Source organism: Chrysemys picta, chromosome 1, assembly GCF_011386835.1.
Source record: "Chrysemys picta bellii isolate R12L10 chromosome 1, ASM1138683v2, whole genome shotgun sequence".
NCBI lineage: Eukaryota > Metazoa > Chordata > Testudines > Emydidae > Chrysemys > Chrysemys picta.
In genome coordinates, this window is record NC_088791.1 from 298,282,212 (window position 1) to 298,296,457 (window position 14,246).

Consider the following 14,246-nt stretch of genomic DNA (forward strand, 5'->3'; position numbering starts at 1 on the left):
CAACCTTACCTTTATTCAGAGCTACCCATTCAACATTTAATAACAGGCGCTATATGAATAATTTTAATCCATATCACGCTTCATTCTCATATGGAAGTGAAGAAATGTTTCATTTTGCCTTAGTCAAACCTTGAAATTGGACCCAGGAATTAAAAGGGCAAATTCACAATATGAAAAACAAATAACCAAAGATATTAAGGAAAATAATAGATTCTTTAAAGACATTTCATTCAAGAAAGCTTTTTGTCTATCCTTAGGCCCTATATAGTACCAAAGGGGGAAATGAAAGCGAATGGAAAAGTTATAGAGAAGTTTAATGCAAATAATTCATTGTTTTTAATATAGAAGGCAATAGAGAAATTAATATCCCAAGGGCATGTTTTACTGGAAATTAGAGCATAGCTTTAACAGACCTGGAGGTCTCTAAGGAAGAGGTTATGGGCAGCTTGAGAAACTCAAGTGCAGTAAATCTTCAGGAGTACATGCTATTTATCCAAGAGCTCTGAAAGAAATAAAATGTGAAAACGAGGAGACCATGATAAGGATTTGTCAATTATCCCTAAGAACACCAAATATCCCCCAAGATTGGACAATTGCTCATAGTTAACCATCCTCAGAAGGGGACGTAAAGGTCACCTTCACTGTAAACCAGAGTCACACCACAGTTTCTGAGGAAATTGATTGAGAATATTTTTAACAATAGGGTAATGGCAGGATAAGTATAAATGGATGGGGTAATAGCATCACAGCTTCCAGATCAAACTGTCCTTTCTAACTTCTTAAAAATATTTGAAAGGAACACAGATTACTTATATTTTCCATGACAATATGAAGGAAAACAAATAACCACAAGTTATGGAGCAGTCTAATCATGGATTAGGAAATAAAGAATCAGAGTAACTAGGCACTCCTCAGAGTAGAAAGAAGTTGTAATCCTTGCCCACACTAGGTTGTTTACCATTTTCTTTGCCCAAAATAGCCCCCATCAACTTCCTCTGCCCTCTGTCCCCACAAGATTCTACACTATCTGTCAGCTAGCAAAGAGACCCTAACTCCTTGGTTGGCACTGTTATTAGACTACTGTGAAAACAATGCAACAGATTAGAAATATATCCCCTTGCAACAAATATTTTAAAACTTTGCTGTTGTTTCACAACTCTGCCGTGATTCTGGAAAATTAGCAAAGGCAGTTTGGATGAAAGTTTTAAAGAGGCCCCAAATTAAGCCTCTAATTTTGAACCACAATACAGAATTGCAGGTAGAAATATGGTACATAGATGCTTAACTAAGTGATCTGCAGTTGCAATCAGGTAGATAGATATCCAAATATTAGTCCTTCCCACAAGCAATTGTGAGTGAAAGTTTCCGCTGGAAGCAACTAAAAAAAAAAATCAGGTTTTTGGGCCCGATGTAAGGACACGTTGCCAATTTTGGACAACTGAAATTCAAGATTAAGATTGAGTCAATTATTGCTTCTGAATAGGGTTTGCTATGGTGCTTGTCACTGTAGTGTCTCGGTGTCTAACAACATTACTGAATTTATCTTCACAACACCTTTGTGATGTAGGGAAGGACTGTCCCACTTTATAGATGGCAAACTAAAGCAAGAGAGGTTAAGGATCAGATTTTTCAAAGGTATTTAGGCAACTGACTCCTGGAGCTAGGCACCTATATACCTGTAAAATCTGGCCATAAGTAACTTACCCAAGGTCATACAGGAGATCTGTGGCACAACTAGGAATTGAAACCATGTCTCCTGATCTATGGATATATGTCTCAATCACACCAGTGTCTCTCTCTTTAGGGGGTCTGTTCCCTATGTGCCTACTTAATTTTATTAGGTGGGGACACAGAATTTGCTTCTTCGCTTATGGGTGGGATTTTCAAGTGCTCAGCATTTGCCTAACTGCATCCATTTAAGTCAATGAGCATTTTTAAAACCTATAACACATCTGAAGCAAAAAGATGATGTCCCCAAGTCGTGGATCATGTGGCTTTGTCCCCCTGGAAGTAGGAGGCCTCCTGGAACTTCCATTGGGGTGATAGACTTCCACACTGCCCCAACGTAAACTGTGCCTGTTAGGCACAAGAGAGCTTTGTGACTAAACCTTCCGGGCAGGACTGGTGTGTGTATAGTGCTTGCCACACCTTGGGTACCAAATGGATATACTAGTTACAAGACAGCCCTTTAAAGAAGAACTGAAGTCTAAATATTTGTGACTAGTGATTGTGTGTGCCTCAGTATTGAGGTACTCAGCTTGAGAAACCCATTAAGCAATCTGCTTTTCAGAAAGTGAACATTTGCTTCCCCAAAAAATTAAGCCTCTTTAAAGGCGTCTCAACTTGGGCACCAAATCACTAGCCCCTTTTGAAAGTCCAGGCCTGGACCTGTTTGGTAACTTGCATCCAAATGGACAACAGCCAGCTCAGAAGGACAGCTGTTTTAAAAGCTTAACTAACCTGCACAAAAGAGAAGGAAGAAGTTTAGAAGAGGTAAGAAGCAACACAGAAAAAAAAGGGTCTCCTTGGTAGTGTTGTATCTTATTAAATTGAGAGCTGATGATATATGTATTCTGAACTTCTGAAGGTGTCAGACTTCTAACTGGCTAAAAAGCAGAAGCTGCTGTAGAGATCCCTGTGTCCTAATCAGAATAGTCTGAAAATAAGGCTGAAGCTTATATTTGACGAATTTGAACTCTCAAACATTCTCCCCCCACTCTTTATGTTTTTTGTTTTCCTTGGATTTTGGGGGTGGTAATACTTCCCCAAAATTATATCTGACTAATGTACACTGTCATAGAATACATGTCTAATATTTTAATGAGGTGGTCTTAATTTGTACCAGAAGGACCAAACACTCAAGTCTACACTGTGGACCTTGGAACTGAGCTTCAGTTAAGCCTTCTAGGCACTGACAGAAGGCTTTGTGTCTAACTCTCAACTTTTTACATGTATTATCTTAGAGATAAAAGAGGCAAAGTTCGTGCCTAAATTTGTAGATGGTACAACAAACAAAATGTTTTGTTTTTTTCATTTGTGACCATCTGAAACAGGTGAATCTAAAAGCAGCTTAGGGAAGGCAAGCGAATGCTGAATTAAACTAGAATTATTTTCTGGAGCCTCCACGAAACTGTAGCCAACAGGGGGCTGTCTGGGTACATGATTTCATGCGTCTTTTAGCTAATAAGTGATCGAAATGTACAACATATCACTCAGGCACAATATGGGTTTCAGACACTTCCTAAGTAATTTTGATAGTTCCAGAAGTCAATTAACAGATAACAGTCCCATAAATGCAGTTCTTTACCACCTTTGCCTGATAACACCTTGCGTATATTACTTGTCTCTGAACACCCTATGTCAGAAGACAGAACAAAAATGGCTTATTCAAGAAGTGAGAAAAGTTTGTTTTATTTCATATCATTCCTCTACATCTACACTGAAGCTGGCAGCATGCTTCCCAGCTTGGGTAGACATATATGCGCTAGCTCTGCTTGAGATAGTGCACTAAAAATACCAGTGTAGCCAGGGGTAGCATGGGCAGCTGCTTGGGCTAGCCACCTGAGTAAAACCTGCCCAGACCCCCTGGGTTTGTACTCAGGCAGCTAGCCTGAGCAGCTGCCAATGGTACCTGACTACAGGGTATTTTTAGTGTTCTAGCTCAAGCAGAGCTAGCATGTCCCTGTCTACCTGGGCTGCAAAGCCTATTCCCAACTGCAGGATAGATGTACTTATTAATGACGTGAGAGGCATGTCACAACTATTTGGGAGTGTGCCGAAGTTATGTCTATACCAGTTCTATTGTGTTAAGATTGTATGTATAAGTGAGGCCTGGCCTACACTAAAAAGTTAGGTCAATCCAGCGACATCGCTTAGGGGTATGCGAATCTACACCCCTGAGCGACATTGTTAAGTCAACATAACCTCTAGTGCACTAGGCGCCTCTCAGGGAGGTGGATTACCTATGCTGACAGGAGAACTCCTATTGACATAGGCAGCATCTACACTGACATGCTACAGTGGCACAGCTGCAGTGGTGAAGCTGTGCTACTGCAGCATTTCAAGTGTAGACAAGCCCTTATTCTTCTCTTGAAGGAGATAATACACAACAACTATTCTTATCCCCTGAGCACCACTCCTCCTCCACACACACAGGTTGGGTTTTTTTTGACATGCCTCTAGAGATTTCCCCCAGTGTATATATTACTTTCAAATTATTTGGAAAAAAAATGCCAGTGAAATTCACATTACATTATAATAAGTGAAAAGCATCTAGTGGTTTCTCTCAAGGACATATCTACCATTTTGTAAGACGCCTGTACCAAAAATCATCACTATTTCCAACAGGCCCTTGTGCAGCACAGAGGAAGTGTCCCCCTCATGATGCCAAATGTTGGGAGTTTAGGACTGGAGGCTGAGCAGCAGAAGACTGGTTCACATTGTTTATTTTCTTAATTTTAAATTTTTACATGGGGGGAAAATCTAAAAGAGAAAAATTTTAAGCTACAGAAATCTTACATTCCAATCTTGCAAACTGCTCCATTCAGGGCAATGGTGCTTGCACAGACTGCCATTAACTTTAATGGGCTCCGTGTAGGAGCAGGGGCCTACCCATACAAAATATGCAAAATTGGGGCTTTAACTGTTAGTATTTCCCTTGGACACAGTAAGCTACTATCTGATAGTGAGGGATTGATATGAGACCAGTAAGAAAAAAAGGTTACCTACCTTTCATAACTGTTGTTCTTTGAGATGTGTTGCTCATGTCAATTCCATTCTAGGTGTGGGTGCTCGCCCACGTGCATGGCCGTCGGAGATTTTAGCCTTAGCATCTGGTGTGCCGCGCTCATGCGTTGGTATATTAGGCTCCGCCAGCCCTATGCCCTCTTAGTTCCTTCTTGCCAGCAACTCTGACAGAGGGGCAGGAGGGTGGGTAATGGAATAGACATGAGCAACACATCTTGAAGAACAATAGTTATAAAGGTAGGTAACCATTTCTTCTTCTTCGAGTGCTTGCTCATGACGATTCCATTCTAGGTAATTCACAAGCAGTATCCCTGGTGGTGGGCTTGGTCATGCAGCTTGCAACACTGCTCTGCCAAACCCAGCATCGTCTCGGACTTGCTGGGTGAGCGCATAATGAAACGTAAATGTGTGGACAGATGACCAGGTAGTGGCCCTGCAGATATCCTGAATCACCACCTGGGCCAGGAAGGCTGCTGACAAAGCCTGCACCCTAGTTGAGTAGGCAGTCACGGTTGCCGGTGGAGGCACCTTTGCCAGGTCATAGCAGTTATGGATGCAGGCCATGATCCAGGACGAAATCCTCTGTGCAGACACTGAGCAACCTTTCATCCTGTCTGCCACTGTAACAAACTGTGTTGACTTATGAAACAGCTTGGTCCTGTCGATGTAGAAGGCAAGTGCCCTCCTGATGTCCAGGGTGTGCAATTTGCTCTCCTCTTCCGATTTATGAGCCTTCAGAAAGAAGACAGGTAAGTATATGTCTTGGCCAATATGAAACTATGAAACTACCTTGGGCAGGAACACTGGAAGCGGACGCAGTTGGACCTTGTCCTTGTAGAACACTATATAGGGTGGCTCTGAAATAAGCTCCCTGATCTCAGAGAGCCTACATGTGGACATTATTATGACCAGGAAATAAACTTTCCAGGAGAGGAGGAGAAGGGAGCAGGAAGCTAGAGACTCGAAGGGAGGACCCAGGAGCCGTGACAGCATGAGATTGAGGTCCCAGGTGTTAGAAGAAAGGACAGAAAGACAAAGAAATATATGTGGGGCTATGCTTCCCGTTTCCTTAGATTTGACCCTCCCTGTCCAGCATCTGTCAACTGGTAGGTTTGATTTTCCCATAGAGGGTCCCTCCCACCTCAAATAACGAGGAGTCAGTTGGGATAAGGTGAAAAACAAATAAAGGCCTGGTCTAGACTATGACTTTAATTCAGATTTAACAGCGTTAAATCGAATTAACCCTGCACCCGTCCACACAACGAAGCCATTTATTTCTAAATAAAGGGCTCTTTAAATCGATTTCTGTACTCCACCCTGACGGGCGGAGTAGCGCCAAAATCGATATTGTCATTTCGAATTAGGGTTAGTGTGGCCGCAATTTGATGGTATTGGCCTCCGGGAGCTGTCCCACAGTGCACCATTGTGACCGCTCTGGACAGCAATCTGAACTCGGATGCACTGGTCAGGTAGACAGGAAAAGCCCTGTGAACATTTGAATTTCATTTCCTGTTTGCCCAGCGTGGAGAGCACAGGTGACCACAGATAGCTCAGCTCATCAGCACAGGTAACCATGCAGGCCGATAATCGAAAAAGAGCACCAGCATGGACCGTACGGGAGGTACTGGATCTGATCACTATATGGGGAGAGGATTCAGTGCTAGCAGAACTTCGTTCGAAAAGACGAAATGCCAAAACTTTTGAAAAAATCTCCAAGGGCATGATGGAGAGAGGCCACAATAGGGACTCAGATCAGTGCCGCGTGAAATCAAGGAGCTCAGACAAGCCTATCAAAAAACAAGGGAGGCAAATGGTTGCTCCGGGTCAGAGCCGCGGACATGCCGCTTCTATGCCGAGCTGCATGCAGTTCTAGGGGGGGCCGCCACCACTACCCTACCTCTGACCATGGATTCCGAGGCGGGGATAATCTCATCAGCTACACCTGAGGATTCTGCGGACGGGGAAGAGGAGGAGGAGGAGGAGGACGACGAGCTTGCGGAGAGCACCCAGCACTCCGTTCTCCCCAACAGCCAGGATCTTTTTCTCAGCCTGACTGAAGTACCCTCCCAAGCCAATATCCAAGACCATGACCCCATGGAAGGGACCTCAGGTGAGTTTACCTTTTAAAATATAAAACTTGCTTTTAAAACAAGCGTTTTTTAATGATTACTTTGCCCTGAGGACTTGGGATGCATTCACGGCCAGTACAGCTACTGGAAAAGTCTGTTAACGTGTCTGGGGATGGAGCAGAAATCCTCCAGGGACATCTCCATGAAGCTCTCCTGGAGGTACTCCAAAAGCTTTGCCACAAGGTTTCTGGGCAGTGCAGCAAGTAATTGGTATCATTGCATTACAAAGCCTGGCAGCGTATGGTCCCGGTGTTTGCTGGCATTCAAGCAACATCCGTTCTTTATCTCGCTGTGTAATCCTCAGGAGAGTGATATTGCTCATGGTAACCTGGTTGAAATATGGGAATTTAATTAAGGGGAGAGAGGTGGCCGTTCCTACTGGGCTGTTTGCCTGTGGCTGAAAAGAAATCCTTCCCTGCAGTTAGCCAAGCGCGGGGGCGGGGAGGGGGGAATTGGCCCTGAGCTTTTCACGTTTGGCTAGCAGGGATCTTCCCTGTTACCAGCCACGCGGTGGGGGGAGGGGTACAGCGATCATCCCAGATAAATCATGGCGGGAGCGGGGGTGGGGGGGGTTAGTTTGGTTTCTGCAGGGATCTTCCCTGATACCAGCCACACGGTGGGGGGAGGGATAAAGCGATCATCCCAGAGAATTGGATGGGGGGGGGTTAGTTTGTTTTCTGCTGCTGAAGGTTAACAGGAAAACCGCAGCAGTCAACGGGCTTTGCTTGGTATGTGGGAAAGGAGGGCGCAGAAGCCGAAAGACAATGGCTTACCATGGCCGCATGCAAGCTGAATTCTGTTGCCCGGACCTGCGTCTGTGATGTCTAACACCAAAGCCACACGCACTCAATATTAAGATGGAAAATGCGACCTTGTACTGAAATCACATGTGCTATGCAATGTGAATAGTGTTGTTCACCATGAAAGAGTATAAGCATTGTTCTGTAAAATGTATCATTTTAAAAACTTCTCTCCTTTTTTTCAAGCCTCCCTCCAGCAGCTGCAAATTTTTCAAGCCTCCCTCCTCCATCCCGAAGGCTATCTCAGATAAGGCGGCGGAGAAAGAGGATGCGAGACGAGATGTTCACGGAAATAATGGAATGCACCCGCGATGAAAGAGGTCATTTGAATGAGTGGAAGGACACAGTATCTCAATTTAGGAAAGATGCCAGTGAACGTGAGGTCATGAGGGACGCTCGAGATGAGAGGTGGCAGGCTGCAATGCTGGGGCTGCTGCGTGATCAAACGGATATGCTCTGGTGTCTGGTGGAGCTTCAGGAATGGCAGCAGGATAACAGACTGCCGCTGCAGCCGCTGTATAACCTCCCTCCCCCCTCACCATGTTCCATATCCTCCTCACCCAGACGTGTAAGAACATTGGGGGGGGGGGAGGGAGGCTCCGTGCACCCTCCCACTCCACCCCAGTGGACAGCCCAACCAAAAGGCTGTCATTATATTGAATTTTTTCAGTGGCCTTTTACTTCCCTCCTATCCTCCTCCCAAATCTCACCCAGATTACCTTGTCGGTTCTCTCCCTATGTTTATAATCAATTAATAAAGAATACATGATTTTTAAATGATAGTGACTTTATTTCCTTTGAAAGCAAGCTAGGGGAAGGGAGAGGGTGGGTTCCTTACAGAGAATGAGTCAATAAAGGGGGCGGGTTTTCATAAAGGAGAAACAAACAGAAATTTCACACTGTAGCCTGGCCAGTCATGAAACTGGTTTTCAAAGCTTCTCTGATGCACAGCGCTTCCTGGTGTGCTCTTCTAATCGCCCTGGTGTCTGGCTGCGTGTAATCAGCAGCCAGGCGATTTGCCTCAGCCTCCCATCCCACCATAAAGGTCTCCCCCTTACTTTCACAGAGATTGTGGAGCACACAGCAAGCAGAAATAACAATGGGGATATTGGTTTGGCTGAGGTCTGAGCGAGTCAGTAACGATCACCAGCGATCTTTTAAATGGCCAAATGCACATTCTACCGCAATTCTGCACTTGCTCAGCCTGTAGTTGAACAGCTCCTGACTACTATCCAGGCTGCCTGTGTATGGCTTCATGAGCCATGGCATTAAGGGGTAGGCTGGGTCCCCAAGAATAATTATTGGCATTTCAACATCCCCAACGGTTATTTTCTGGTCCAGGAAGTAAGTCCCTTGCTGCAGCCATTTAAACAGATTAGTGTTCCTGAAGACGTGAGCATCATGAACCCTTCCCGGCCAGCCCACGTTGATGTTAGTGAAACATCCCTTGTGATCCACAAGTGCTTGCAGCACCATTGAAAAGTACCCCTTGCTGTTTATGTACTGGGTACCCTGGTGCTCCGGTGCCAAGATAGGGATATGGGTTCCATCTATCGCCCCACCACAGTTAGGGAATCCCATTGCAGCAAAGCCATCCACTATGACCTGCACATTTCCCAGAGTCACTACCTTTCGTAGCAGCACCTCAGTGATTGCTTTGGCTACTTGCATCACAGCAGCCCCCGCAGTAGATTTGCCCACTCCAAATTGATTCCCGACTGACCGGTAGCTGTCTGGTGTTGCAAGCTTCCACAGGGCTATCGCCACTCGCTTCTCAACTGTGAGGGCTGCTCTCATCTTTGTATTCTGGCGCTTCAGGGCAGGGGAAAGCAAGTCACAAAGTTCCAAGAAAGTGCCCTTACGCATGCAAAAGTTTCGCAGCCACTGGGAATAGTCCCACACCTGCAACACTATGCGGTCCCACCAGTCTGTGCTTGTTTCCAGGGCCCAGAATCGGCGTTCCATGGCTATAACCTGCCCCATTAACAGCATGATCTCCAAAGCACTGGGTCCTGCAGTTTGATAGAATTCCATGTCCATATCCTCATCACTCTCGCTGCCACGCTGCAATAGCCTACTCCTCGCCTCCTGGTTTTGCAGGTTCTGGTTCAGCATAAACTGCACGATAACGCGCGAGGTGTTTACAATGTTCATGACTGCTGTCTTGAGCTGAGCGGGCTTCATGCTTGCCGTGGTATGCACCCAGGAAAAAGGCGTGAAACGGTTGTCTGCCGTTGCTTCCCTGGAGAGGGGGGAGGATATACCCAGAACCACCCGCAACAATATTTTTGGCCCCATCAGGCATTGGGATCTCAACCCAGAATTCCAATGGGTGGAGGAGACTGCGGGAACTATGGGATAGCTATGGGATAGCTACCCACAGTGCAGTGCTCCAGAAATCGACGCTAGCCCTGGTACATGGACACACACCACCGAATTAATGTGCTTAGTGTGGCCGCATACATTCGACTTTATACAATCTGTTTCCAAAATTCGAATTATATAAATTCGGATTAATCCCGTAGTGTAGACATACTCAAAGTGTATTGAAGAATTGGTGTACAGTGAATAGGGCAAAGAACAGGAGGGAGTAAACAGTAAAATTATGCAATACAGTGATTCCCCAAAATAAACCCTATAAACAGGTAAGTAAACCCCTCAATAGAAACCTTCTGCTATAGAAAGCAACAGAGAGTCCTGTGGTACTTTTAAGACTAACAGATGTATTGGAGCATAAGCTTTTGTGGGTGAATACCCACTTCATCAGACGCATGGTTAGTCTTCGCTCATGACTTGACAAGTCATTGGCCAAGACATATACTTACCTGTTTTCTTTCTGAAGGCTCATAAATCAGAAGAGGAGCGCAAATTGCACACCTTGGACATCAGGAGGGCACTTGCCTTCTACATCAACAGGACCAAGCCGTTTCATAAGTCACCACAGTTTGTTGCGGTGGCAGACAGGATGAAAGGTCGCTCAGTGTCTGCACAGAGGATTTCGTCCTGGATCATGGCCTGCATCCATTACTGCTATGACCTGGCAAAGGTGCCCCCACCAGCGACCATGACTGCCCACTCAACTAGGGTGCAGGCTTTGTCAGCAGCCTTCCTGGCCCAAGTGGTGATTCAGGATATCTGCAGGGCCACTACCTGGTCATCTGTATTCACCCACGAAAGCTTATGCTCCAATACATCTGTTAGTCTTAAAGGTGCCAAAGGACTCTCTGTTGCTTTTTACAGATCCAGACTAACACGGATACCCCTCTGATACTTCTTCTATAGATTAAGCTTCGATTGTTGCCTGGGACCTCAATCATCCGGCTAGTCAAAAGCCATCGGAGAGAAGCTCCAGGGAGTCCTTTGATGTTCTTCTGGGTCTGAAGAAGAGTAGATGGTATGTCAGGGGACAGCAGCTGCTGATGAATGATGATAAGTGGGATGTGGCTATCTGTCCTTCTCTTCTCCTTGCAGGTGATGGCAAATGCATGTCCAAGTGGAGGCGGAGCTGTGAAAAGAAAACGCTCTCCCCCCTCTACCACTAGGATGGGTAGGTAAGTCCAAGTCAGACCCACGACAGTCAGTGGCGTAGCCAGCTTCTAAGAGGAGGGGGAGCAAACATAAAAAAGGCGCCCCCCCTTTGCTCCTCCTCTGGCCCCCCCCTTGGCTCCTCCTCCGGCCGCACCGCCCCTCCCCCCCATGGCTCCTCCGGTCCTGCCGTGCCACCCCCATGGCCCGCCCCCTCGCTCCTCCAGCCGCGGCTGCCGGCCGCCATGCTGTGCCCCCCCGCTCCTCCGACTGCCCCCGCCTCCCTCCCATGGCTGCCGGCCGCGCTGCGGGCCACCAGCCTGCGCACCCCCTTGCTCCTCCGGCCGCGCCCCCCCGCTCCTCCAGCCACACCTGCCGCCCCCCCCATGGCTGCCGGCCGCGCTGCGGGCCGCCAGCCTGCGCCCCCCCTTGCTCCTCCAGCTGCTTTTGGAAAGGCGGGGGAAGCAGCTGCTTCCCCTGCACCCTGCTAGCTACTCTACTGGTGACAGTCCCTTGTTGTCACTTGGATGAACAGCCCCGAGCAGTGTTCAGGACAGACTTATCTAACCCAGGAAACCCCATAGAAGGAGGAGAAAACCCCCTTCTGGGAAACCCTGTGGAAAAGGTGGTAAAAGCCAGTGTTATCCAGAAGTTGTTTACCACTTCTGAGGAGAAATAAAAGGCAGGAAAACTGTGATCAGCTGGGTCACATGGGCACAAACTCCATTTTGGGAACCAATATGGGTTCCTGAAATTATACAAAACATACAAAATGGACATAACCCAACACAGGGAGGGACAAGATCCCTGACGGGAGTAGAGACACTCCAGACCTTTCAAAAATCGGATTGTCAAGTCATGAGATGACCTGCCCTGGAGCAAAGGGTGGAAGGCTGAAATAGTGGCCAAGTGGACTTTGATTGATGACAGGGACAACCCCTGGAGCTTGAGGTGCAGAAGATAGTCTAGGATCGCCTGCAGCGAAGACTGAAGTAGAAGAACCGCTAGCCCTTGTGAGGCAAGGGAAAAGCACTGCGACTAACCACCACATGTGGTAAGAAGGAACTGTGAGGGCATAGGGCCGGCGGCACCTAATATACTGACGCATGGATGTGGTACTCAAGGGGGCACCAAAACCAACCCTACGGATACTGCTAAGGTAAAAATCTCCGACGGCTGCGCATGTGGGCACACTTAGAATGGAATCGAGATGGGTAAGCACTTGAAGAAGAACCAATAAGCCAGTAAGCAGGAGACATATAGGAACTATACAGATCAGGGCTTAAATTCTCCCCAAGTATTTCCCGAACTCTCGGGGCAGAAGCCGCATGGGGTGCCCCGGGGATTGGGGCAGAAGCCCACAGGAGGCGCCAGGACTCCCCCGGGTTTAAAAGTATTTACCGGAGCTCCACTCTGGTTGGCTTTGGCTGAATTTAAGCCTTGGTACAGACTTCATTTGTCCTTTGGAGTTGCAGTCAGGTACTGTAATGGCAAACCTCTGAACAGTGAAAATTGGGCAAGAATCCCTAGCCCTGTCTCCCCTACATCAAGATGATGCATTACTGTCAAAAAAGTACACAATATTCTTTTGTTGCATATATGCATTTTAACAATCAATGACTTGTACATGCATTGAATTAGCTTAATCATGATAAAATAATGCAGAAATCACGAGACAGGTCTAATTGCTGAAAATTAGTATATTCAATTCTTTCATAAGTTTAATTTAGTGAATATTGTTAACCTTGTAATTGTATACTTTTTACACTCATTAGATTTAAGGCTTGTCAGTTAGTGATTCACAAACTCAACATGCACCAATGTATTGGGTTTATTATTTTAAAAATAAATAAATAAATAAATAAATAAATCCATAGCTACAGCTTAAACTTGTGAAATCAGGTCTATATTTTAAACTCCTGTACTCCTAAATTAACATAGGGCCTAGGAACCTGAATAGGGCCCCCTCGGCAAGCAGTGCAGGGAACATAAGAATTAGCGTGACATATGCAAGTGTTCTGTTTAGAAACAAATACCTAAACATCCTCTTTAAACCCTAGTCTGGTCAAAGTCTTAAGAGTTCTTCCATGCAGTCAAACAAACCTTGTTCACTCACTCATGAGGGCTAGCACCAAGGCCGGCTCTAGGTTTTTTGTCGCCCCAAGCAAAAAAAATTTTGGCTGCCCCCACCCCAGCCCTGGGCTCTTCCCCCCTCCCCCCACACCCCCCTGCCGTCCCAGCCCTGGGCTCTCCCCCTCCACCCCCACCCCCTGCTGCCCCAGCCCTGGGCTCTCCTCCCACCCCCTGCACCCTCCTTCCGCCCCTGCCCTGGGTCACTGATAACTAGCTCCCAGGGCAGGTCATTCAGCAGGAATTTTGGATATGCACAGATCACAGACAGGATTGGTTCCCATATGGTCACAGAACTGCAGTAAAGTGGAACAATTTTCAGCTTGTGTGATTGGAGGATATCTGGATGCACATTATAAGACTCCATAAATGAGGAAAAGTTGAGGTGTCTTTATTAGTCTTTTGTTCCACTCTTTGTTTCTATGGGGAATTTGCCAATGCAATATCACTGTCTTCCTTTTAAACAAATAAAACTAACCAAAAAAAAAAAAAAAAGGCAATGGCTGTTGAAAATAGCAATTCCAGTCTTAAAAACCACTGGGAAGCATTTCTTGCTCAATTTTATCCTACTTTTTCTACAGCAAGTTACAGTGGATCAGTATATTTGATTTAGGAGAAATGAAGTAACAGCTGCCCAAATTGAGCTTGAGCACTCCTGAATTTTTAGGTGTTCAAATCTGGAAGGCAGGTGCTAGATTCCCTTTCTGAATATTAGCTAAATCTGGAAAGGAAAAGTCAATTTCTGCTTCCATGGCTCAGAAGTGGAAATCCTCCTATGTGCCTGGTACTGTATCTAAAGCTGCCCAGGTCCAGTAGAGCCTCCCCTCCCTTACTTTTCATTTTAAATTCTAGTGGGATCCACATACCTCCCTTGCTAGATTTCAGATAGAGAGGGGCACTTAGTCCATTTAGTCCA

At 46.2% G+C, this 14,246-nt stretch overlaps 1 long non-coding RNA gene across 1 annotated transcript; it reads left to right on the forward strand.

Annotated features, from left to right (window-relative positions):
- The first annotated feature begins 10,937 nt into the window (after positions 1-10,937).
- Positions 10,938-11,302, forward strand: LOC135983265 (uncharacterized). Its single transcript, XR_010600859.1, has 2 exons — positions 10,938-11,069; positions 11,147-11,302. It is a non-coding gene; the product is annotated as an uncharacterized LOC135983265 (long non-coding RNA).
- The last annotated feature ends 2,944 nt before the right edge of the window (positions 11,303-14,246 follow it).